The sequence below is a fragment of the Pseudophryne corroboree genome, unplaced genomic scaffold (assembly GCF_028390025.1).
Source record: "Pseudophryne corroboree isolate aPseCor3 unplaced genomic scaffold, aPseCor3.hap2 scaffold_1171, whole genome shotgun sequence".
NCBI lineage: Eukaryota > Metazoa > Chordata > Amphibia > Anura > Myobatrachidae > Pseudophryne > Pseudophryne corroboree.
This window is the reverse complement of record NW_026967796.1, coordinates 122,017-144,359: the sequence shown is the minus strand read 5'-3', so window position 1 is coordinate 144,359 and position 22,343 is coordinate 122,017. Positions and strand designations below refer to the sequence as shown.

Genomic DNA, 22,343 nt, shown 5'->3' with positions numbered 1-22,343 from the left:
TGGTCCCTTTGATAGATTCTGAAAGTTTGGTTAATATAGAATGTTTATGAACAGAGGAATCCCTCTTTGTTTGATACGAAGGGTCAGACAGGAGTAATACAGTGGTGTTTAGTATCCATCGGAAGAATATTTAATTAGAAATATTCCGGTGTTGGTTTGAAGCAGATCAATCGCTCGTGCGAATAGTTATGGACATAAGAAGTTTATGAACATTTACTTTATTTGCACTTTATTACCCATGCGGCGGGATACCCAGTTTCCCTCCCACCTGAGCAGTTGGAAATAGTCACAGCCCACCTGTATGAATCAACCTATGACCTTTTGTTATAATGCGAAGCCGAATTCCTGTGTCCAATGAACAATGAGATTGTAGGGACCATTGAATTGTATTGTGTGTGGGGCATAAATAGGCAGGCCGACCGTATCCAGTTCTCTCTCTCTTCAACGGTTCTCATTGCTGATAATCGGGAGCTGGATATCGAGGCGCATGCGATCGTTCCCCTTGTGCGTAAGTTTTCTCCGTAATCATATTGTCTTACTGTGAGCCATCTCTCTCTCTCTCTATCTCTCTCTCTCTTCTCTTTCTCTCGTATTTTCCTTTAATTGTATTGTATTGTATTTCCTGTGTAGTTTATCTGGTTAGTTGGTTTATGTTATATTGTAGTGTATGCTTTGTACTGTGATTCTTTTTGCAAGTATAATAGTCATAATACATATAATAGGTTTCGGACCCTAAGCCCAGGTATCTGTGTATTCTTTATAGTGTTAAGTATTCTCTGAGCGCCGGTGACGCTCAAGCAGCTTTGTAGTTAATCAGGTTACACCAGGTTGCACTTACACTCTGTCTCTACACTAAGGTATACTGTGTATCTCATCGTTAAAGGTATAGAGATAAAGGTTTAAACGTTGTAAGCGTCTGCACCGCTGGTGATCTCCTCGTGGTCCCGAGCGTACGCTACGCTATAGCGAATCATTACGTTAGTCGGCAGCCAATAGCGTGCCTGCCTGTGATCACTGGGCCGTAAGCGAACGTGACGCTTGAGCGTCTCGACTACGGTTGAGCGATCGCTACACAACTTGCGTACCCTTACGGTACTTCTTACGTAGATAGCGTATAGTGTTCTTAGACCTCTTAAAGTGTTTTATATACGATAAATATTTAGCTTTATCAGGTCGCTGCTCGGGTACCCCCCTGTCAAGTGAAGGAGATCCAACTGAGGCAGCACAAGGGAACTCTCGAAAGAGGAACAAGGCTAGAGGAAGATCTGAGACAAAGAAATCTGATTTTTACCAGAGTTGACCAGAAGAAAGCACAAACACAGTTCCCCACTACCACAAATAATGCAGTTGAGTTTCCCACATTTGGGGAAATCACAGGGGTCAGCATACCCAGAATGCAATGAATGAACCTCACCCTGGGAGAACAATCTTCATGACCATGGTATCTCCTATGCAAAATAAGTATGATTTGGGATAGGGCTGGGGAGGGCCGCTGCTCAGGCACATCTCTGTCAAGTAAAGGAGATTCAACTGAGGCAGCACAAGGGAACTCTCATCTGGGGACAACAACTGCAGGGAGAACACATATTTTCAGATGAACATGGGAGGGCAGAAGGCTGCCTAATACTGAAGCACCCCCAAACAACAAACCAAATGCAATAACTAGTGCAAGCATTCCTGGGGGAAGGCCTGCAGCAGATGGATTTGCATATGGTGATGTCATCCAAGCAGTGGGTCAAAGTTGGCTTCAACCCTCGTCTGCATATGAAAAGAAAAAAGGGATGTGCAGGGCATGGCGGCCTTTTGCGGCGCTTGCATGACCCCTAATTCGCATTAAACACCTCCACCCTCCTTAGGTGTGGGGCTCATGTTGGCTATGCCCCAGCCCCTGAAGCATTCAAGCTGATTTCTTGCAGCAGCTGGGCACTGTAACAGCTCCAGAGCTGCTCTGTAAGGCAAGTAAAAGGGTGTGGGCCCTGCAGCACTACCTGTAGTTCGCATTGTGCGTTGGAAGGCACAAAGTAAGCAGACGGGAGAAGTCAGGATAGTGCGCAAGGGCATAGAAGGGAGCGGCTCAAGAAAAGAGAAGTGGAAACAGACAGCAAACTAGGCTGGAGAGAGACCTGAGACAAAGAGATCTGAATTATACGAGAGCCGACCAGAGGAAACACAAATTATGCAGTCAAGTGTCCCACATTTGGGGAAATCGCAGGAGCAGCACACCCAGAGTGCAATGGGTGAGCTTTGCCCTGGGAGAAGCACCTTCCTGATCATAGTATCTCACCTGGCAGGTAAGTAGGAGTTGGGCTAGAGCTGGGGAGGGTCGCTGCTCGGGCACCCCCCTGTCAAGTGAAGGAGATCCAACTGAGGCAGCACAAGGGAACTCTCGAAAGAAGAACAAGGCTAGAGGAAGATCTGAGACAAAGAAATCTGACTTTTACCAGAGTTGACCAGAAGAAAGCACAAACACAGTCCCCCACTACCACAAATAATGCAGTCGAGTTTCCCACATTTGGGGAAATCACAGGGGTCAGCATACCCAGAATGCAATGAATGAACCTCACCCTGGGAGAACAATCTTCATGACCATGGTATCTCCTATGCAAAATAAGTATGATTTGGGATAGGGCTGGGGAGGGCCGCTGCTCAGGCACATCTCTGTCAAGTAAAGGAGATTCAACTGAGGCAGCACAAGGGAACTCTCATCTGGGGACAACAACTGCAGGGAGAACACATATTTTCAGATGAACATGGGAGGGCAGAAGGCTGCCTAATACTGAAGCACCCCCAAACAACAAACCAAATGCAACAACTAGTGCAAGCATTCCTGGGGGAAGGCCTGCAGCAGATGGATTTGCATATGGTGATGTCATCCAAGCAGTGGGTCAAAGTTGGCTTCAACCCTCGTCTGCATATGAAAAGAAAAAAGGGATGTGCAGGGCATGGCGTCCTTTTGTGGCGCTTGGATGAACCCTCCTTCGGTGTGGGGCTCATGTTGGCTATGCCCCAGCCCCTGAAGCATTCAAGATGATTTCTTGCAGCAGCTGGGCACTGTAACAGCTCCAGAGTTGCTCTGTAAAGCATGTAAAAGGGTGTGGGCCCTGCAGCACTACCTGTAGTATGCATTGTGCGTTGGAAGGCACAAAGTAAGCAGACAGGAGAGGTCAGGATAGTGCGCAAGGGCATAGAAGGGAGCGGCTCAAGAAAAGAGAAGTGGAAACAGACAGCAAACTAGGCTGGAGAAAGACCTGAGACAAAGAGATCTAAATTATATGAGAGCCGACCAGAGGAAACACAAATTATGCAGTCAAGTGTCCCACATTTGGGGAAATCGCAGGAGCAGCACACCCAGAGTGCAATGGGTGAGCCTTGCCCTGGGAGAAGCACCTTCCTGATCATAGTATCTCACCTGGCAGGTAAATAGGAGTTGGGCTAGAGCTGGGGAGGGTCGCTGCTCGTGCACCCCCCTGTCAAGTGAAGGAGATCCAACTGAGGCAGCACAAGGGAACTCTCGAAAGAAGAACAAGGCTAGAGGAAGATCTGAGACAAAGAAATCTGACTTTTACCAGAGCTGACCAGAGGAAAGCACAAACACAGTCCCCCACTACCACAAATAATGCAGTCGAGTTTCCCACATTTGGGGAAATCACAGGGGTCAGCATACCCAGAATGCAATGAATGAACCTCACCCTGGGAGAACAATCTTCATGACCATGGTATCTCCTATGCAAAATAAGTATGATTTGGGATAGGGCTGGGGAGGGCCGCTGCTCAGGCACATCTCTGTCAAGTAAAGGAGATTCAACTGAGGCAGCACAAGGGAACTCTCATCTGGGGACAACAACTGCAGGGAGAACACATATTTTCAGATGAACATGGGAGGGCAGAAGGCTGCCTAATACTGAAGCACCCCCAAACAACAAACCAAATGCAACAACTAGTGCAAGCATTCCTGGGGGAAGGCCTGCAGCAGATTGATTTGCATATGGTAATGCCATCCAAGCAGTGGGTCAAAGTTGGCTTCAACCCTCGTCTGCATATGAAAAGAGAAAAGGGGCGTGCAGGGCATGGCGGCCTTTTGCGGCGCTTGGATGACCCCTAGTTCGCATTAAACACCTCCACCCTCCTTCGGTGTGGGGCTCATGTTGGCTATGCCCCAGCCCCTGAAGCATTCAAGCTGATTTCTTGCAGCAGCTGGGCACTGTAACAGCTCCAGAGCTGCTCTGTAAGGCAAGTAAAAGGGTGTGGGCCCTGCAGCACTACCTGTAGTTTGCATTGTGCATTGGAAGGCACAAAGTAAGCAGACGGGAGAAGTCAGGATAGTGCGCAAGGGCATAGAAGGGAGCGGCTCAAGAAAAGAGAAGTGGAAACAGACAGCAAACTAGGCTGGAGAGAGACCTGAGACAAAGAGATCTGAATTATACGAGAGCCGACAAGGGGAAACACAAATTATGCAGTCAAGTGTCCCACATTTGGGGAAATTGCAGGAGCAGCACACCCAGAGTGCAATGGGTGAGCCTTGCCCTGGGAGAAGCACCTTCATGATCATAGTATCTCACCTGGCAGGTAAGTAGGAGTTGGGCTAGAGCTGGGGAGGGTCGCTGCTCGGGCACCCCCCTGTCAAGTGAAGGAGATCCAACTGAGGCAGCACAAGGGAACTCTCGAAAGAGGAACAAGGCTAGAGGAAGATCTGAGACAAAGAAATCTGACTTTTACCAGAGCTGACCAGAGGAAAGCACAAACACAGTCCCCCTCTACCACAAATAATGCAGTAGAGTTTCCCACATTTGGGGAAATCACAGGGGTCAGCATACCCAGAATGCAATGAATGAACCTCACCCTGGGAGAACAATCTTCATGACCATGGTATCTCCTATGCAAAATAAGTATGATTTGGGATAGGGCTGGGGAGGGCCGCTGCTCAGGCACATCTCTGTCAAGTAAAGGAGATTCAACTGAGGCAGCACAAGGGAACTCTCATCTGGGGACAACAACTGCAGGGAGAACACATATTTTCAGATGAACATGGGAGGGCAGAAGGCTGCCTAATACTGAAGCACCCCCAAACAACAAACCAAATGCAACTACTAGTACAAGCATTCCTGGGGGAAGGCCTGCAGCAGATGGATTTGCATATGGTGATGTCATCCAAGCAGTGGGTCAAAGTTGGCTTCAACCCTCATCTGCATATGAAAAGAGAAAAGGGGCGTGCAGGGCATGGCGGCCTTTTGCGGCGCTTGGATGACCCCTAGTTCGCATTAAACACCTCCACCCTCCTTCGGTGTGGGGCTCATGTTGGCTATGCCCCAGCCCCTGAAGCATTCAAGCTGATTTCTTGCAGCAGCTGGGCACTGTAACAGCTCCAGAGCTGCTCTGTAAGGCAAGTAAAAGGGTGTGGGCCCTGCAGCACTACCTGTAGTTTGCATTGTGCGTTGGAAGGCACAAAGTAAGCAGATGGGAGAAGTCAGGATAGTGCGCAAGGGCATAGAAGGGAGCGGCTCAAGAAAAGAGAAGTGGAAACAGACAGCAAACTAGGCTGAAGAGAGACCTGAGACAAAGAGATCTGAATTATATGAGAGCCGACCAGGGGAAACACAAATTATGCAGTCAAGTTTCCCACATTTGGGGAAATCAAAGGGGCAGCACACCCAGAGTGCAATGGGTGAGGCTTGCCCTGGGAGAAGCACCTACATGATCATAGTATCTCACCTGGCAGGTAAGTAGGAGTTGGGCTAGAGCTGGGGAGGGTCGCTGCTCGGGCACCCCCCTGTCAAGTGAAGGAGATCCAACTGAGGCAGCACAAGGGAACTCTCGAAAGAAGAACAAGGCTAGAGGAAGATCTGAGACAAAGAAATCTGACTTTTACCAGAGCTGACCAGAGGAAAGCACAACACAGTCCCCCACTACCACAAATAATGCAGTCGAGTTTCCCACATTTGGGGAAATCACAGGGGTCATCATACCCAGAATGCAATGAATGAACCTCACCCTGGGAGAACAATCTTCATGACCATGATATCTCCTATGCAAAATAAGTATGATTTGGGATAGGGCTGGGGAGGGCCGCTGCTCAGGCACATCTCTGTCAAGTAAAGGCGATTCAACTGAGGCAGCACAAGGGAACTCTCATCTGGGGACAACAACTGCAGGGAGAACACATATTTTCAGATGAACATGGGAGGGCAGAAGGCTGCCTAATACTGAAGCACCCCCAAACAACAAACCAAATGCAACAACTAGTGCTAGCATTCCTGGGGGAAGGCCTGCAGCAGATGGATTTGCATATGGTGATGCCATCCAAGCAGTGGGTCAAAGTTGGCTTCAACCCTCGTCTGCATATGAAAAGAAAAAAGGGATGTGCAGGGCATGGCGGCCTTTTGCGGCCCTTGGATGACCCCTAATTCGCATTAAACACCTCCACCCTCCTTCGGTGTGGGGCTCATGTTGGCTATGCCCCAGCACCTGAAGCATTCCAGCTGATTTCTTGCAGCAGCTGGGCACTGTAACAGCTCCAGAGCTGCTCTGTAAGGCAACTAAAAGGGTGTGGGCCCTGCAGCACTACCTGTAGTTCGCATTGTGCGTTGGAAGGCACAAAGTAAGCAGACGGGAGAAGTCAGGATAGTGCGCAAGGGCATAGAAGGGAGCGGCTGAAGAAAAGAGAAGTGGAAACAGACAGCAAACTAGGCTGGAGAGAGACCTGAGACAAAGAGATCTGAATTATACGAGAGCCGACCAGAGGAAACACAAATTATGCAGTCAAGTGTCCCACATTTGGGGAAATCGCAGGAGCAGCACACCCAGAGTGCAATGGGTGAGCCTTGCCCTGGGAGAAGCGTGTACATTTTCGGTATCGCCTGCCTAGAGAAATGGAACCTAGATGGCATTTGGTACCGGGGACACAGTACCTCAATCAAGTCTCTAGTTGCCTCTGAATTAACGATGGATACCGGAACCACGTTTCTCACCACCCAGGCTGACAAGACCTGAGTTATCCGCTTTGCAGCAGGATGACTGCTGTGATATTTCATCTTCCTCGCAAAGGACTGCTGGACAGTCAATTGCCTACTGGAAGTAGTACAAGTGGTCTTCCGACTTCCCCTCTGGGATGACGATCGACTCCCAGCAGCAACAACAGCAGCGCCAGCAGCAGTAGGCGTTACACTCAAGGATGCATCGGAGGAATCCCAGGCAGGAGAGGACTCGTCAGACTTGCCAGTGACATGGCCTGCAGGACTATTGGCTCTCCTGTCTAAGGAGGAAATTGACACTGAGGGAGTTGGTGGTGTGGTTTGCAGGAGCTTGGTTACAAGAGGAAGGGATTTAGTGGTCAGTGGACTGCTTCCGCTGTCATCCAAAGTTTTTGAACTTGTCACTGACTTATGATTAATGCGCTGCAGGTGACGTATAAGGGAGGATGTTCTGAGGTGGTTAACGTCCTTACCCCTACTTATTACAGCTTGACAAAGGCAACACACGGCTTGACACCTGTTGTCCGCATTTGTGTACAGGATGCAAACCTTCATGTCCAAATTTATCCATCTCATCAGTCGTACCTCAGATTTGCGGTACAGGACTGTCATTGCCAATTTCAGACGTTGCTGTTTGGTCTCTCCACGGCCCAGAGAATTTTCACCAAGGTAATGGTGGAAATGATGGTTCTCCTGCGCAAGCAATGTGTCACAATTATCCCGTACTTGAGCGATCTCATAAAAGCGAGATCAAGAGAGCCGTTGCTGAACAGCGTATCACTTTCACTGAAAGTGTTACAGCAACACGGCTGGATTTTCAATATCCCAAAGTCGCAGTTGGTTCCTACGACTCGTCTGTCTTTCTTGGGCATGATTCTGGACACAGACCAGAAGAGGGTTTATCTCCCGATAGAAAAGGCCCAGGAACTCATGACTCTTGTCAGGAACCTATTGAAACCAAAACTTGTGTCAGTGCATCACTGCACTCGAGTCCTGGGAAAGATGGTGGCATCATACAAAGCCATTCCATTCGGCAGGTTCCATGCGAGGACTTTCCAATGGGACCTACTGGACAAGTGGTCTGGGTCACATTTACAGATGCATTGGTTGATCACCCTGTCCCCCAGGGTCAGGGTATCACTCCTGTGGTGGCTGCAGAGTGCTCACCTTCTCGAGTGACGCAGATTCGGCATTCAGGACTGGATCCTGGTGACCACAGATGCAAGCCTCCAAGGTTGGGGAGCAGTCACACAGGGAAGAAATTTCCAAGGTCTTTGGTCAAGTCAAGAGACTTGTCTTCACATCAACATCCTGAAACTAGGGGCCATATACAATGCCCTACGTCAAGCGGAGACCTTACTTTGCGACCAACCGGTTCTGATCCAGTCAGACAACGTCACCGCAGTGGCTCATGTAAACCGCCAAGGTGGCACAAGGAGCAGAGTGGCGATGGCACAAGCTACCTTTGCATTTTTCTCCCAAACGAAGGACACTAGAATGAAAATTTTAAAGCCTCCTGTTAGTGCTTCATCTACACGGTATAGCCCTGAATTTTCCAATGCGTAGCTCTTTGCAAAAGAGAGATATTGGCAAGGAAAAGCTGTCTTGTACCTTTGCATTTTTCTCCCAAACGAAGGACACTAGAAAGAAAATTTTAAAGCCTCCTGTTAGGCCATCATCTACACGGCATAGCCCTGAATTTTCCAATGCGTAGCTCTTTGCAAAAGAGAGATATTGGCAAGGAAAAGCTGTCTTGTACCTTTGCATTTTTCTCCCAAACGAAGGACACTAGAAAGAAAATTTTAAAGCCTCCTGTTAGGCCATCATCTACACGGCATAGCCCTGAATTTTCCAATGTGCAGCTCTTTGCAAAAGAGAGATATTGGCAAGGAAAAGCTGTCTTGTACCTTTGCATTTTTCTCCCAAACGAAGGAAACTAGAATGAAAATTTTAAAGCCTCCTGTTAGTGCTTCATCTACACAGTATAGCCCTGAATTTTCCAATGCGTAGCTCTTTGCAAAAGAGAGATATTGGCAAGGAAAAGCTGTCTTTCAACTCTTCCACAACTGAAAAACAGATAGTGTTCCCAAGCCTTCCATCCTGTAATATCTTCAGTCTCTCGTCAATGAAGAAAACAATCCCTCCAGCAGACTCTTCAACCACGATACAAGATCACAGCCAAAAGGGCGAGAAGCAACTACACTTGCGTTTAACCAAAATGGCTAAAACTTAGTGGAGGAAAGTGCAGTGCACCAAAACATAAGCTGACACAATCATGGAGAATGCGCCAGCATATATGCTCTTCTATCTATATTTTGCAAACCTGCTCTTGTCCCCTCCAGCTGCTCCATGTAGATTTGACGCCTGGCAAGGTGCATAACCCACTGACAAGCAGGCACACTCCTGCATGAGTTTTCACTCTCACTAGCAGGATGATACACATTCATTTGCATGTGCTCCACCTCTGACACACCGCCCACCCAACCACCCAGTCACCAGAGCCACCCACAAGCCAACTGGCTCCGTGATTTAATTTGCACAGTGCAGTCATCCAGGCAGCATGTCCTTCTCAATGGAATAATCTCTGGTTCCATGGAATCTTCCGCATTGGAATGCTGCGGAACAAAAAGGATTTAAACATTCAGCTTGCTAGCATTCAATGTACCTGCGGCTTGGCTCTAGCACATGGGTCTTCATCCTGTGGCCCTCCAGCTGCTGTGAAACTACACATCCCAGCATGCCCTGCCACAGTTTTGCTATTAAGGTATGCTAAAACTGAGGCAGGGCATGCTGGTATATGTAGTTCCACAGCAGCTGGAGGGTCGCAGGTTGAAGACCCATATTCTAGCATGCCTGTTCTATGATGCATGTTCCGTGATGTCACAATCAGCTTGGAATGGGGTGTCTAGCATGCATTTGCTGACAGCCACTTGAGGGAGACACACATCAGGAGATGCAGCATATCGGAGGTCTTCGATGCCTTTCCAGCAAATGCACACCACCAGCTGCTGGTCTGGACACAAAACAATACCCACAATTGAAGGCTCAAAATGCCCAACTACAGGATTAATGTAAGTAGTGAATTTAGGAATGAATTTAGAAGTAGGAAATTAAGTTAGTTCACAAGTACATTCAAATTCCGATCTAAAGTCTAGGTAGGCCTCACGTCCTGGCAGCCCCCAGCATTTAAAAATGCCTTGATTAGAGGTAGGGAATTAAATGTAGATAAGAAGTAGACACAAAATAACACTCCACAGAGCAATTATCAGGTGTCTTTATCAATTGTTGCATTTAAAAAATCAAGCAATTAGGGAACACAATGTTGCGACAATGTAACCCTATTTGCAAAATAGTACTAAATAAGTTTGTCGATGTAAGACATTTGCAAAGGCGCAAACAAAACACGCTGGAAAATGCAACCGAATCTGTTTTTGGAGGTTAGAATAGATGCAGGATCAAGTAGCTCAATGGGTAGGGTGTTTGATTAGAATTCAACAGGTTATAGATTTGAATCCTGGGTATGATAGTTTGAGGTGTTATTTAATAAAGTATGTTTATATATTAGTCACACATGGCTTACTTGTACAAATGGCATGTCACCAGTTAGTGCTGACTGCTGATATGCCATTTGCACAAACACGCCATGTGTGACTGTATATGCATTTAAGGAGGGCACCCCGGCAATACCACAAACCATTGAGTGTCAAGTATACTAGATATATCTTCATATCTCATGTGCTTTCTCTGAGACCAATCTTGTTATGCCCCTTCCCCACAAGGCATGCGCCTTTTGTCCATATTGCAAAAATGGGGAGGGGAGGGGGGGGGCATATAATTCTCTGTCACAGGGCACCAAAAAGTCTAGTTATGGCTCTGGTATGCATTATGTAATCTGGCAGACCATATCTCCAACACTGGCTGGTTGGAATAGAAATCCGGTTATCTATGTGAGCAAATGACCATCAACGATTTACTCTCAAACACTAGAAAATGGACAAACATGGTCCCCTAAACAAATTGGTTAAATTTTGGGTTTAACCAATTTGTGTAATGACCATTTTTGACCACTTTTCTAGTGTTTGGGAGCAAATGGTTAATTGACATTTGCTACTATACATTACCAGATTTTCATTCCATCCATCCAGACTGGATAGATAGCCTGACAGATAATTGTGTAGTGTACGCCCAGGATAACTGTCAGTTGTGCTTTCTTTTATGACGGCACATAAATGGGTGGGCAGATCCAGAGCAAGCACTGCCCACTCATGCATAGTTGTCAACTGATGTGAAGTTCCAGGGGGCAATCTCAGTTATAAAGAAAAGTATCTGGAAATTGTCCCTAGTTTAAAAAAAAAATAAAAAAAAAATTGATCAACTCCATTTATTTAGTATGATATCCCAGCAGTCAGAACAACATACTTTATTAAATAACACATCTCAAACTACCATACCCAGGATTCAAACCTATAACCTGTTGAATTCTAATCAAACACCCTACCTATTGAGCTATTTGATCCTGCATAAAAATTGTGAACATTATATGAAGCTATTGGTACTTTGCAAAAAAAAAGTATCAGCATTACAACGCAGCAGATCCATGCAGTTTGCAGCCACACACTACATGTATCTGCTCAGCCACAATGCTGATTATTTCTTCACAAAGTACAAGGTGAGCTCCAAACAGAATTCTCTAGCTTAGAATTATACCTTTCTATGCCAAACCTAGAAGTCGGGCCCCCCACCCTGGGATCCCCCAGAGGGAGGCCTGCACCGTCATGCGGCAGGCTTGTCCGTTTTGGAAGCAGGCTGATGGGCAGCCCAGGCTTGCTTCAGTCTGGGCTTGGCAGGTCTGGAAGCATGAGCTTGCTTTGGGTATGCCTGACCTTGGGTACGCTTTACCTGAGGGATGAAAGGGCCAAGGGAAAGTACTTTTAGCCTTCTGCGTGGTAGGAGTCATACGAGGTAGGCAAGCTGTTTTAGCAGTAGCCAGATCAGCTACAATCTTATTGAGGTCTTCTCCAAAGAGAGTGTCTCCCTTGAAAGGAAGCACCTCCAGGGTTTTCTTGGAATCCATATCCACCGACCAGGATCTCAACCAGCTGTATAAAGTATTACCTTGGAACTGGCTCTCCACTCCCCATTATCTGGTTATCATGGCTTCCTCCGCCAGTGTCCAGACTCGCTTGCTGAAGCTCGGCCACTTCTTCCTAGCAGCAGGCTCCTGGATCACTGGGCAGCAGAGGTGCTTGGGAGCCGGAAGGGGGCGGAGCAATCAGGCAGGCAGTTGCAGTGCTGCCCAGCTATCTGTGGTGTGAGAAGAAGCAGGGGCACCCCACCGCTGGCAGTGCTGCAGCTAGCGGTGGTGGCAGCGGCGAGGCTGCTGGGCTGGGTCTTGAAAAAGGTGGAAAGAAGGGTGTTACGGCATGGAATGTACAAACTGCGAGACCCTGCTGGTAGCGCCTTTGTCTATTTAGTAGGAAGGGCACGTAACAGCCGGGGGGCAATGGAGGAAGCCCCTTTAGGGCTGGAGCCCCTTCAGGGCTGGAGCCCGGCGGCAACTGACTCCGTTGTCTCTGGCAGTTCTGCCCCTGGACTAGAGGAATGGTCAAGAACATGGCAACATTTAATGCCAAAAAATGCAAAATCATACACGTCTCAAAAATGCAAAGGCTAACTATAATATTAAGGGCATTATAATGGCAAGAGGAAAGCTATCTAAGTATTACTATTTCAGGTGAGCAATGTAACAAAGCAATAGGAAAGGCAAGTCAGATGCTTGTTTGCATAGGTTAAAGAACCAGTAGCAGAAAAAAGTAATACAGGTTGAGTATCCTATATCCAAATATTCCGAAATACGGAATATTCCGAAATACGGACTTTTTTGAGTGAGACTGAGATAGTGAAACCTTTGTTTTTTGATGGCTCAGTGTACACAAACTTTGTTTAATACTCAAAGTTATTAAAAATATTGTATTAAATGAACTTCAGACTGTGTGTATAAGGTGTATATGACACATGAATGAATTCTGTGAATGTACACACACTTTGTTTAATGCACAAAGTTATAAAAAATATTGGCTAAAATGACCTTCAGGCTGTGTGTATAAGGTGTATATGAAACATAAATGCATTCTGTGCTTAGATTTAGGTCCCATCACCATAATATCTCGTTATGGTATGCAATTATTCCAAAATACAGAAAAATCCGATATCCAAAATTCCTCTGGTCCCAAGCATTTTGGATAAGGGATACTCAACCTGTAATGCCACTGTATAGGTCCTTGGTACAGCCACATTTAGAATCCTGTGTTCAGTTCCAGAAGCCATATCTCCAGAAGGCTGTAAATACATTAGGGCAACTAAAATTGTGCATGGCCTACATCACAAAACTTACCTGGAAATACAAAAAAATGTTGATGTGTATAGTTTGGAGAAGGGAAGAGGGAACATACAGTAATAGAAACATTTAAATATATAGGGAGGAATGTAATAGGGTGTGAGAATCAGAAAGTGAGAGATTTTGTGTTTTTTCCTGTTTTTTTTTTTTTTTATTGTTTGTTTTTTAAAGTGGCAATCCTTTACATGGCAAAACCAGGTTGATATTTGCCATGTAAAGGATTGCCACCGTGGGCATGTGTAGAAGGGGCACTGCTACTGTTGGCATTATGTGTGTAAGCTGCACTGATATGGTGGTTATGTGTATAAAGGGCACTGCGACTGTGGGTATTATTATTATTATTATTATTATTATTACATGCGGTGTAATGACAATAAGATAGTGCTACTGTGTGGCGTATTTTGATTTGGGGTGCTATTGTGTGGCCATGCCCCTTCCTTGTGATACCACACCTTCTTTTTTTAAGGAGCGCACTGTCCCTTTATTAAGTATTGGAGAGAGGGCCCAAATTAATAGTTTGCAGAGAGGCGCCAAACACCCTAGCACTGGCCCTTTGGTAGGGGACAGGATTTGCTTCTGCTTGTGCACATATGTTATGATTGCCAGCCAACAGCACTGGTTTTGCCTATAACACTAACTATAAATATTTTGAATTGGTCCTGGACCACCAATCCAAGGCACCCCTGCAAGTGTCCTGAGGCACCCCAGGGTGCAGTTTGAGAACCACTGGTCTAGTGAGTACCCAGGATAATTATTGTAGCTGGTCTGCGGGTAACAGCTCTCAGATCCACTTCTAGAAAAAATGCAGCAATGTAATTTGAGTGACAAACTGCAGAGATGAACCCTTTCTGTGACTGCTGCACAGGGATCACACAAACTCTATTCATAGGGCTGACTTCACTTAGGGGAGATGTTCTCACCCCGCAAAGAAGTGCGAGTATATACCGCACTTACGGTACCATTGGATTTACAGATATTTTCTTGCAATACACTATGGGGGTCATTCTGAGTTGATTGCTCGCTAGCAGTTTTTAGCAGCCATGCAAACGCATTGTCGCTGCCCACTGGAGAGTGTATATTCACTTTGGAGAAGTGCGAACACTTGAGCAGCAGAGCGCCTGCAAAATCGTTTCAAAATAAGACCAGCACTGTAGTTACACTTCGTGTGCGTTGATTCTAACAACCGAGGGACGGCTTTTGATGTCACACACCCATCCAGCGAATGCCCAGCCACGTCTGCATTTCTTCTGCCACGCCTGCATTTTTCCAAGCACTCCCTGAAAACGGTCAGTTGACACCCAGAAACGCCCTCTTTCTGTCAATCTCCTTGTGGCCTGTTCTGTGATTGGAATAATCGCTAGAACTAGTGCAAAACCACAATGGACTTTGTACCCGTACGATGCGCATGCACATTACGGAGCATGCGCATGCACAGATTAGCCATTTTTTTTCAACTGATTGCTACGCAGCGAACAACGGCAGCAAGCGATCAACTCGGAATGACCCCCTATATACATAGAAACATGGATTTTTACTGCAGGAATTATGGTTAGTTTAGGGGTATCGGTTAGGGTCAACAGAGGTGTAGCTAGGGGTCCAAGCGCCCCTGGCAAAGTAAGGGACTGGCGCCCCCCCTTTCGATAAAGCATTGCAGTCCATTGGCGGTTACCATGTTGGAGCCACAGCAACTGACCCCCTCCCCCACACGCTGCCCTACATCATCGGCTGGGATTCACTGTTGGTGTGAAGCCACTGGGAACATCCTGGTAGCATTAGCAGCAGTCTGTGTCATAGATAGGGAAGGCAGAAGGTTAACTAGCTAATAGCAGTCTGTTGGCAGCAGAGGCTGGGCGGGGGGCTGAGAATGAGCCAACGCTGATCAGTGTCCAGTCTGCTCAGACAAAAATATTTTGTGATCAGGGCTGGTTCTAGACCAAAGGAGCCAATGGCAAAAATTTCCTTTGGCACCCCCCCCCCCCACACACACACATACACACACACACACACACACACACACACCAAAAAAGAACATATCCCAGTTTAACATAACGCTATGTGGTGCAAGGTGTGGAGCTGGTCACTTGTATCAGACCTCTGACATTTGCCTTTTCACCCATATTGCATACTTTTTCTTGCAGGTTGTGTCTTAATTCAAGAAGTGTTCTAAGTACTTCAGCTTAGTATCTTTACTGACCCCTCTTTACCCCACACTACATAACTGACCCCTCTATACCCTACACTACATCACTGACCTTTCTATAACCATCACTGCATTACTGACCCCTCTATACAGTACACTGACCTCTATATACCTGCTAGTACATCCCTGATGCCTATATTCCCTAAGCTAAATCCCTGACGCCTCTATTCCCTACGCTACATCCCTGATGCCTCTATTCCCTATGCTACATCCCTGACGCCTCTATACCCTACGCTACATCCCTGATGCCTCTATTCCCTACGCTACATTCCTGATGCCTCTATAACCTACGCTACAACCCTGACGCCTCTATACCCTACGCTACATCCCTGACGCCTCTATACAGTACAATGCATTACTGATCCCTCTAGACCATACATCCTCATTACATCAGAGAGATAGTGAAACACTGGAAAAAATAAGGATAAAGTGGACTACAGAAACTGATGCTCTAAACAAAGGAGAGAGAGAGAAAAGCACAAGGGAAAGTGGGCAATCGGAACACCATAGAGAGAGGAGAGATAGAAATGCCTGAAAAAGTAAAGGGGGTTGGGTATGGCATCCGGCGCTCGGGATTCCAGCAGTCACATGATACCTAATCCTAATCCTAACCCTCTGGGGGGGTGGCGGATAGGGCTAACCCTCAGGGGGTGGCAGCTAGGACTAACCCCCCCCCCCTCCTAGTGCCTTCCCTAACACCCCCTCCCCCGGTCCTAACCCTCCCTCCAATACTCGCCTTCGGGATGTTGGCTGTCTGTGTGCCGGCACCAGTCTCCCAAGTGGTGTCAGGATTCCAACATCGGTCAAATGACCGCCGGTATACCGTCTGCCGGGATGGTAAATGTATCCTGAGGACAGGTAGTGAGTGTGGAGGGATAGGTGGTTCAGTAAAATGTAACAGCTCAAACTGCGATCATTCACTGATAAATTGATTTATAGCTCTCCCTTTTTAACCATTGCAGTCATAAAAGCAATGTTTTTTAAACTTTTAAATAAAGCTTGTTAGCATCCCCAGCACACTGTATATGCTGGGAGATGTAAGTTCTCAATATGAAAACATTTAATTACTGTATGAACTCTAATTCCCCAACTGAAACCTCTCACAAACACACACTCCTAAATCTAGCACACACACACACACACACACACACACACACACACACACACACACACACACATTTCCCCAGTACTGACAACTCTCATCACTTCCACACACTGACAACTCCCTCCTGCTCCTCTCCCCACTGACACTGACAGCTCCCTCACAGTCACACACATCCTCCACCCCCCCACCCCCCCCCCCCACACACACACTGAAAGCACACATGCACAAATCCCCCCCTCCTCGACACTAACTGTCACGGACTGCTTGGGCAGCAGGGGGCAGGCTCTGACTTGAAGTGCTGAAATTCAACAGCTCTCTCGAACTTGCAAGGCATGGCTGTGCAGCTGTCTCCAGCCATCTCCTTGCCCACTGTGTAATTTGTGGCGTTCTCTGATGTTCCCCGCTCTGCCTCTACAACCGGCACATAATGTACAGCAGTGGTGACTCCTGAGTATGGGCCTGGAGAACTCCGCCTACCGGGGGGTAGGGATTAATAATTTCAAAGGGGCAGAGCTAGGAGTGAAGCAGTGGACAGCAGTTGAGGGGCGTTTCAAACTGTAACAGGGTTGGGACAATTTCAGTATCCTTCCCTCACCGTCTAATTGGTCAGTCCCACGCTGATTGCCATAGCGCCCTTTCGAGACTGCAGAACTCTATCCCTTAGCCACGGTTGGCACAGCTGGATGGTGCCCCTGGCAAGTGCCATCCTGGCCAAGGGGTAGATACGCCCCTGAGGGTCAGGGCCAGAAACAGAAATCTCGGGGCCCAGTACACTGATATCTCTGGGGCCCCCTCAACCCCCCCTTAACTTGGCAGAGGGATCTTTAAAAAAAAAATGGAGCCTTTGACTCGGACCGTCAGTGAGGCCGGCAGGTGGTTTTCATACTGGGCTATCCAGCTCTTCGGTGGCGGTGGCAGGGACATTCAGAAAAGGGCCAGCACAGCAACATGCATAATAATGGCAATACAGTATGGACCACAGGGACTGGACAAAGTGATGGGGTAAAAGGAGGGGGGAGGGTTTAGTTGGCCTGTTAATTGTTTTCCTGCTTAAATTGAGCAGTTGGTGGATACACTTTAAAAAGCAATATTGGCACTGTGGCCCCATTATTTCAGTTCTTAATACTTGGAGCCCTGAACAAGTGTCCCCTTGGTCCCCCCTGTCACCGGGCCTGTTCAGGCGTTACCTATGGAGAAGCTGCGACATGACATCCTAGGACACGATACTGCACCATGCATCACCATTATATTTCAGTGTGCCTTGTCAATATTTAAATCTTGTTCTGTGTGACGTGAGTTGTAAATGGTTGAAAATCTCTGTGCTACAGTATCGTCACCATGTAGTTATAACAACACCGCAAAACCACCAAAAGACGTGTTTTGGTAGAGGGACTGCTGGAGGGGCCCATTGGGGCCCCCAGTTTGCTACCCCACCCCAGTATACCTGTGCTGTAGCCAGTGGAAGGGGCACTATCTTCCCGGTGATCTCTTCGGGAAGATGGTGCCGCACATAGAAAGCAAAGACTCTGGCTGCACTCTCCTGCCCTCGCTCTAAGCAAGGTGATCGGGCCACAAAAGGACCCCTGTCGGACCCCTGCCGGACCCCGGCCTGTGGGCCACAAAAGGATGCATTGGGGGCGGCATGCGGCCCATGGGTTTGACACCCCTGCCCTAGAGTATCAAAATTTGTTTCACGGCACCCCTAGGCCAAAGTTTTTTTTATTGAGAAATTCAGAAAAAAATATAAAATTAAGTAAATTGTGTTTATAGCATGTCATCCTCAGGTTCAGTTATGTTGTGAGGGAATGGTTTTGCCAATTTAATAAAGTATAAATAATTTTAATTGGTCCTGGACCACCAAACTATGCTACCAGTGCAAGAACCCCAGTTTGGAAACTACTGCAATAAAATAAACCTTTTTTGTTTTTTTTAAACTACATGTAATACACCTTAGAGCTCAGTTCCTAAAAGGTTTTAAACCCTTGCATACAGTAAACTACACATATTTAAAAATCCTACACCGGGCACAAGTGCTCACGGGCCAATTTCATGGCAGTCTCGGATAGGAGGGCATTGTGGATTCACCAAGGGAATGCTGATGCTGACTCCAAGAAGAAAGGGAGTCTCTTCCCTATGAAGGTGAAGCCTTGTTTGGCGACGGCCTAGTTAATTTGATCTCGGCAGCTCCCGCAGGTAAGTCATCCTTCTTGCCCTATGTTCCCTCTCAACGGATGAAGACGCATCATTATCTGACGCAGTCATTTCGGCCCAATAGATATGCAAGAAGTTAAGATTCCCCTTTCTTTGCAGGTAGAGGAAGGAAAAGAGGGAAGAGGTCTGTAGCCTCTTCAAGATCGCAGGAGCAGAGATCGTCCTCTGCTTCTGCCAAATCCACTGCATGACGCTGGGGCTCTCTTGCAGGAGCCCGCACCAGTGGGGGGCACGTCTAAAACTCTTCTGTCAGTTCTAGATTCATTCGGACCTGGACTCGTGGGTTTTACAAATAGTGTCCCAAGGGTACAAACTGGGGTTTCAAGACGTTCCCCCTCACCGATTGTTCAAATCAGCCTTAGTCAGCAGGGAGAAGGTTTTTATTCAAGCCTCTTCGTGGTCCCGAAGCCGGACGGCTCAGTCAGACCAATCTTAAATCTGAAATCCCTTAATTTCTACCTAAAGAAATTCAATTTCAAGATGGAATCTCTCAGGGTAGTGATCTCCAGTCCGGGGAATAAAGGAGATTTCATGGTTTTGGTAGACATAAAGGATGCCTACTTATATGTTCCCATTTAGCCACTGCATCAAGCTACCTGAGGTTTGCAATTCAGGATTGTCATTACCAATTTCAGACGTTGCCGTTTGGTCTGTCCACGGCTCCGAGGATTTTCACCAGGGTGATGGCGGAAATGATGGTCCTCCTTCGCAAGCAAGGAGTCACAATTATCCCGTACTTGGATGATCTCCTGATAAAGGCGAGATCCAGGGACCAGTTGGTGCAAAACATCTACTCTCCCTGACAGTTCTTCAACAACATGGTTGGCTCCTAAACTTGCCAAAATCGCAGTTGGTCCCAATGACGCGGTTGTTGTTTTTGGGAGTGATACTGGACACAGAAGAGGTTTTCTTCTAGTGGAAAGGCTCTGGAGATCCAGAGTCTGGTCAAACAAATTCTGAAACCAGCAAGAGTGTTAATCCATCAATGCATTCAGTTGCTGGGGAAGATGGTTGCGGCCAACGAGGCCATTCAGTTTGGCAGGTTCCATGCCAGAGTGTTCCAGTGGGACCTGTTGGACAAGTGGTCCGGATCCCACCTACACATGCACCGGAGGATAATCCTGTCTTCCAAGACCAGAATCTCACTCCATTGGTGGCTGCACAGTTCTCACCACCTAGAGGGGCGATGGTTCGGGATCCAGGACGGGATCCTAGGGACCACGGATGCAACCCTCCGAGGCTGGAGAGCAGTCACACAGGGGGAAAACATCCAAGGAAGATGGTCAAGTCTTCCTTGGATGTTTTCATCTCCACATAAATGTTCTGGAGTTAAGGGCCATTTAATAACTGCAGACACAGTGCGCACTGGGACGGGTGCCCAGCATCCTCTACAGACTAAGAGAAAAGGATTTACCGGTAGGTATTAAAATCCTATTTTCTCTAACGTCCTAGAGGATGCTGGGGACTCCGTAAGGACCATGGGGATAGACGGGCTCCGCAGGAGACATGGGCACTTTAAGAAAGACTTTAGTTCTGGGTGTGCACTGGCTCCTCCCTCTATGCCCCTCCTCCAGACCTCAGTTTGATACTGTACCCAGTGGAGACTGGGTGCTTTTCAGGAGCTCGCCTGAGCTTTCTGACAGAAAGTATTTTGTTAGGTTTTTAATTTTCAGGGAGCACTGCTGGCAACAGACTCCCTCATCGAGGGACTGAGGGGAGAGAAGCAGCCCTACTCTCTGAGTTGCAAGGTCCTGCTTCTTAGGCTACTGGACACCATTAGCTCCAGTGGGATTGGTACGCAGGATCTCACCCTCGCCGTCCGTCCCAGAGCCACGCCGCCGTCCCCCTCGCAGAGCCGGAAGATAGAAGCCGGGTGAGTATGAGAAGAAAAGAAGACTTCAGAGGCGGCAGAAGACTTCATGATCTTCACTGAGGTAACGCACAGCACTGCAGCTGTGCGCCTTTGCTCCCATACACCTCACATACTCCGGTCACTGTAAGGGTGCAGGGCGCAGGGGGGGCGCCCTGGGCAGCAATATAAACCTCTTCCGCAAAAATATAACATATATACACCTGGGCACTTTATATATGTATAAGCCCCCACCAATTTTACAGTTTAAGCGGGACAGAAGCCCGCCTCCGAGGGGGCGGGGCTTCTCCCTCAGCACTCACCAGCGCCATTTTTTCTCCACAGCACCGCTGAGAGGAAGCTCCCCGGACTCTACCCTGCTTATACCACGTTAGACAAGAGGGTTGAAAAGAGGGGGGGGGCACATAATTCGCAAATTACATACAGCAGCACTACTGGGCAAACATTAAGTTACTGTTTTATTCCTGGGTTATATAGCGCTGGGGGGTGTGCTGGCATACTCTCTCTCTGTCTCTCCAAAGGGCCTTGTGGGGAAACTGTCTTCAGAAAAAGCATTCCCTGTGTGTGTAGTGTGTCGGTACACGTGTGTCGACATGTCTGAGGAAGAAGGCTATATTAGAGAGGAGCGGGAGCAAATGAATGTGGTGTCTCCGCCGACAGCTGATTGGATGGATATGTGGAATGTTTTAAATGCTAGTGTAAACTCATTGCACAAAAGATTAGACAAGGCAGAAGCTTTGGGACAGTCAGGGTTTAAACCCATGCCTGATCCTATGTTGCAGGGACTGTCAGGGTCTCATAAGCGCCCACTATCCCAGATTGTTGACACAGATACCGACACGGATTCTGACTCCAGTGTCGATTACGATGATGCAAAGTTACAGCCAAAATTGGCAAAATCCATTCGATTTATGATTATGGCAATAAAAGATGTTTTGCACATCACAGAGGAACCCCCTGTCGCTGACAAGAGGGTACATATGTACAAGGGTAAGAAGCCTGAGGTAACCTTTCCCCCCTCACACGAGCTGAACGAGTTATGTGAAAAAGCTTGGGAATCTCCAGATAAAAGACTGCAGATTTCCAAAAGGATTCTTATGGCGTATCCTTTCCCATCAACGGATAGGTTACGATGGGAATCCTCCCCTAGGGTGGACAAAGCATTAACACGCTTATCCAAGAAGGTAGCCCTCCCGTCCCAGGATACGGCTACCCTCAAAGAGTGTGCTGACCGCAAACAGGAGATTACCCTGAAGTCCATTTATACACATTCAGGTACCTTACTCAGACCGGCAATTGCGTCGGCCTGGGTGTGTAGTGCTGTAGCGGCATGGACAAATACCTTATCTGAGGGGATGGATAGCCTAGACAAGGATACTATTTTATTGACCCTGGGGCATATAAGAGATGCTGTCCTATATATGTGTGTATGCAAACTACAGGTGGTGCTGCAGGGCCCACACCCTTTTACTTGTCTTGTAGAGCAGCTCTGAAGCTGTTACAGTGCCCAGCTGCTGCAAGAAATCAGCTTGAATGCTTCAGGGGCTTGGGCATGGCTAACATGAGCCCCACACCGAAGGAGGGTGGGGGTG

General features: G+C 47.5%; 6 non-coding genes and 3 pseudogenes across 6 annotated transcripts; all 9 read right to left on the bottom strand.

Moving 5' to 3' along the window:
* Positions 1–1,301: 1,301 nt before the first annotated feature.
* On the bottom strand, positions 1,302–1,465 carry LOC134990500 (U1 spliceosomal RNA). The gene has a single exon (XR_010195309.1). It is a non-coding gene; the product is annotated as a U1 spliceosomal RNA (small nuclear RNA).
* Positions 1,466–2,136: 671 nt separating this feature from the next.
* Positions 2,137–2,299, bottom strand: LOC134990505 (U1 spliceosomal RNA). The gene has a single exon (XR_010195314.1). It is a non-coding gene; the product is annotated as a U1 spliceosomal RNA (small nuclear RNA).
* A 152-nt stretch (positions 2,300–2,451) lies between these two features.
* On the bottom strand, positions 2,452–2,615 carry LOC134990498 (U1 spliceosomal RNA). Its single transcript, XR_010195308.1, has one exon. It is a non-coding gene; the product is annotated as a U1 spliceosomal RNA (small nuclear RNA).
* Positions 2,616–3,270: 655 nt separating this feature from the next.
* LOC134990512 (U1 spliceosomal RNA) lies at positions 3,271–3,424 on the bottom strand (annotated as a pseudogene).
* Positions 3,425–3,576: 152 nt separating this feature from the next.
* On the bottom strand, positions 3,577–3,740 carry LOC134990497 (U1 spliceosomal RNA). Its single transcript, XR_010195307.1, has one exon. It is a non-coding gene; the product is annotated as a U1 spliceosomal RNA (small nuclear RNA).
* A 698-nt stretch (positions 3,741–4,438) lies between these two features.
* Positions 4,439–4,574, bottom strand: LOC134990506 (U1 spliceosomal RNA; annotated as a pseudogene).
* A 152-nt stretch (positions 4,575–4,726) lies between these two features.
* LOC134990519 (U1 spliceosomal RNA) lies at positions 4,727–4,890 on the bottom strand. The gene has a single exon (XR_010195322.1). It is a non-coding gene; the product is annotated as a U1 spliceosomal RNA (small nuclear RNA).
* A 692-nt stretch (positions 4,891–5,582) lies between these two features.
* On the bottom strand, positions 5,583–5,724 carry LOC134990513 (U1 spliceosomal RNA; annotated as a pseudogene).
* Positions 5,725–5,876: 152 nt separating this feature from the next.
* On the bottom strand, positions 5,877–6,039 carry LOC134990504 (U1 spliceosomal RNA). The gene has a single exon (XR_010195313.1). It is a non-coding gene; the product is annotated as a U1 spliceosomal RNA (small nuclear RNA).
* Between the last annotated feature and the right edge of the window lie 16,304 nt (positions 6,040–22,343).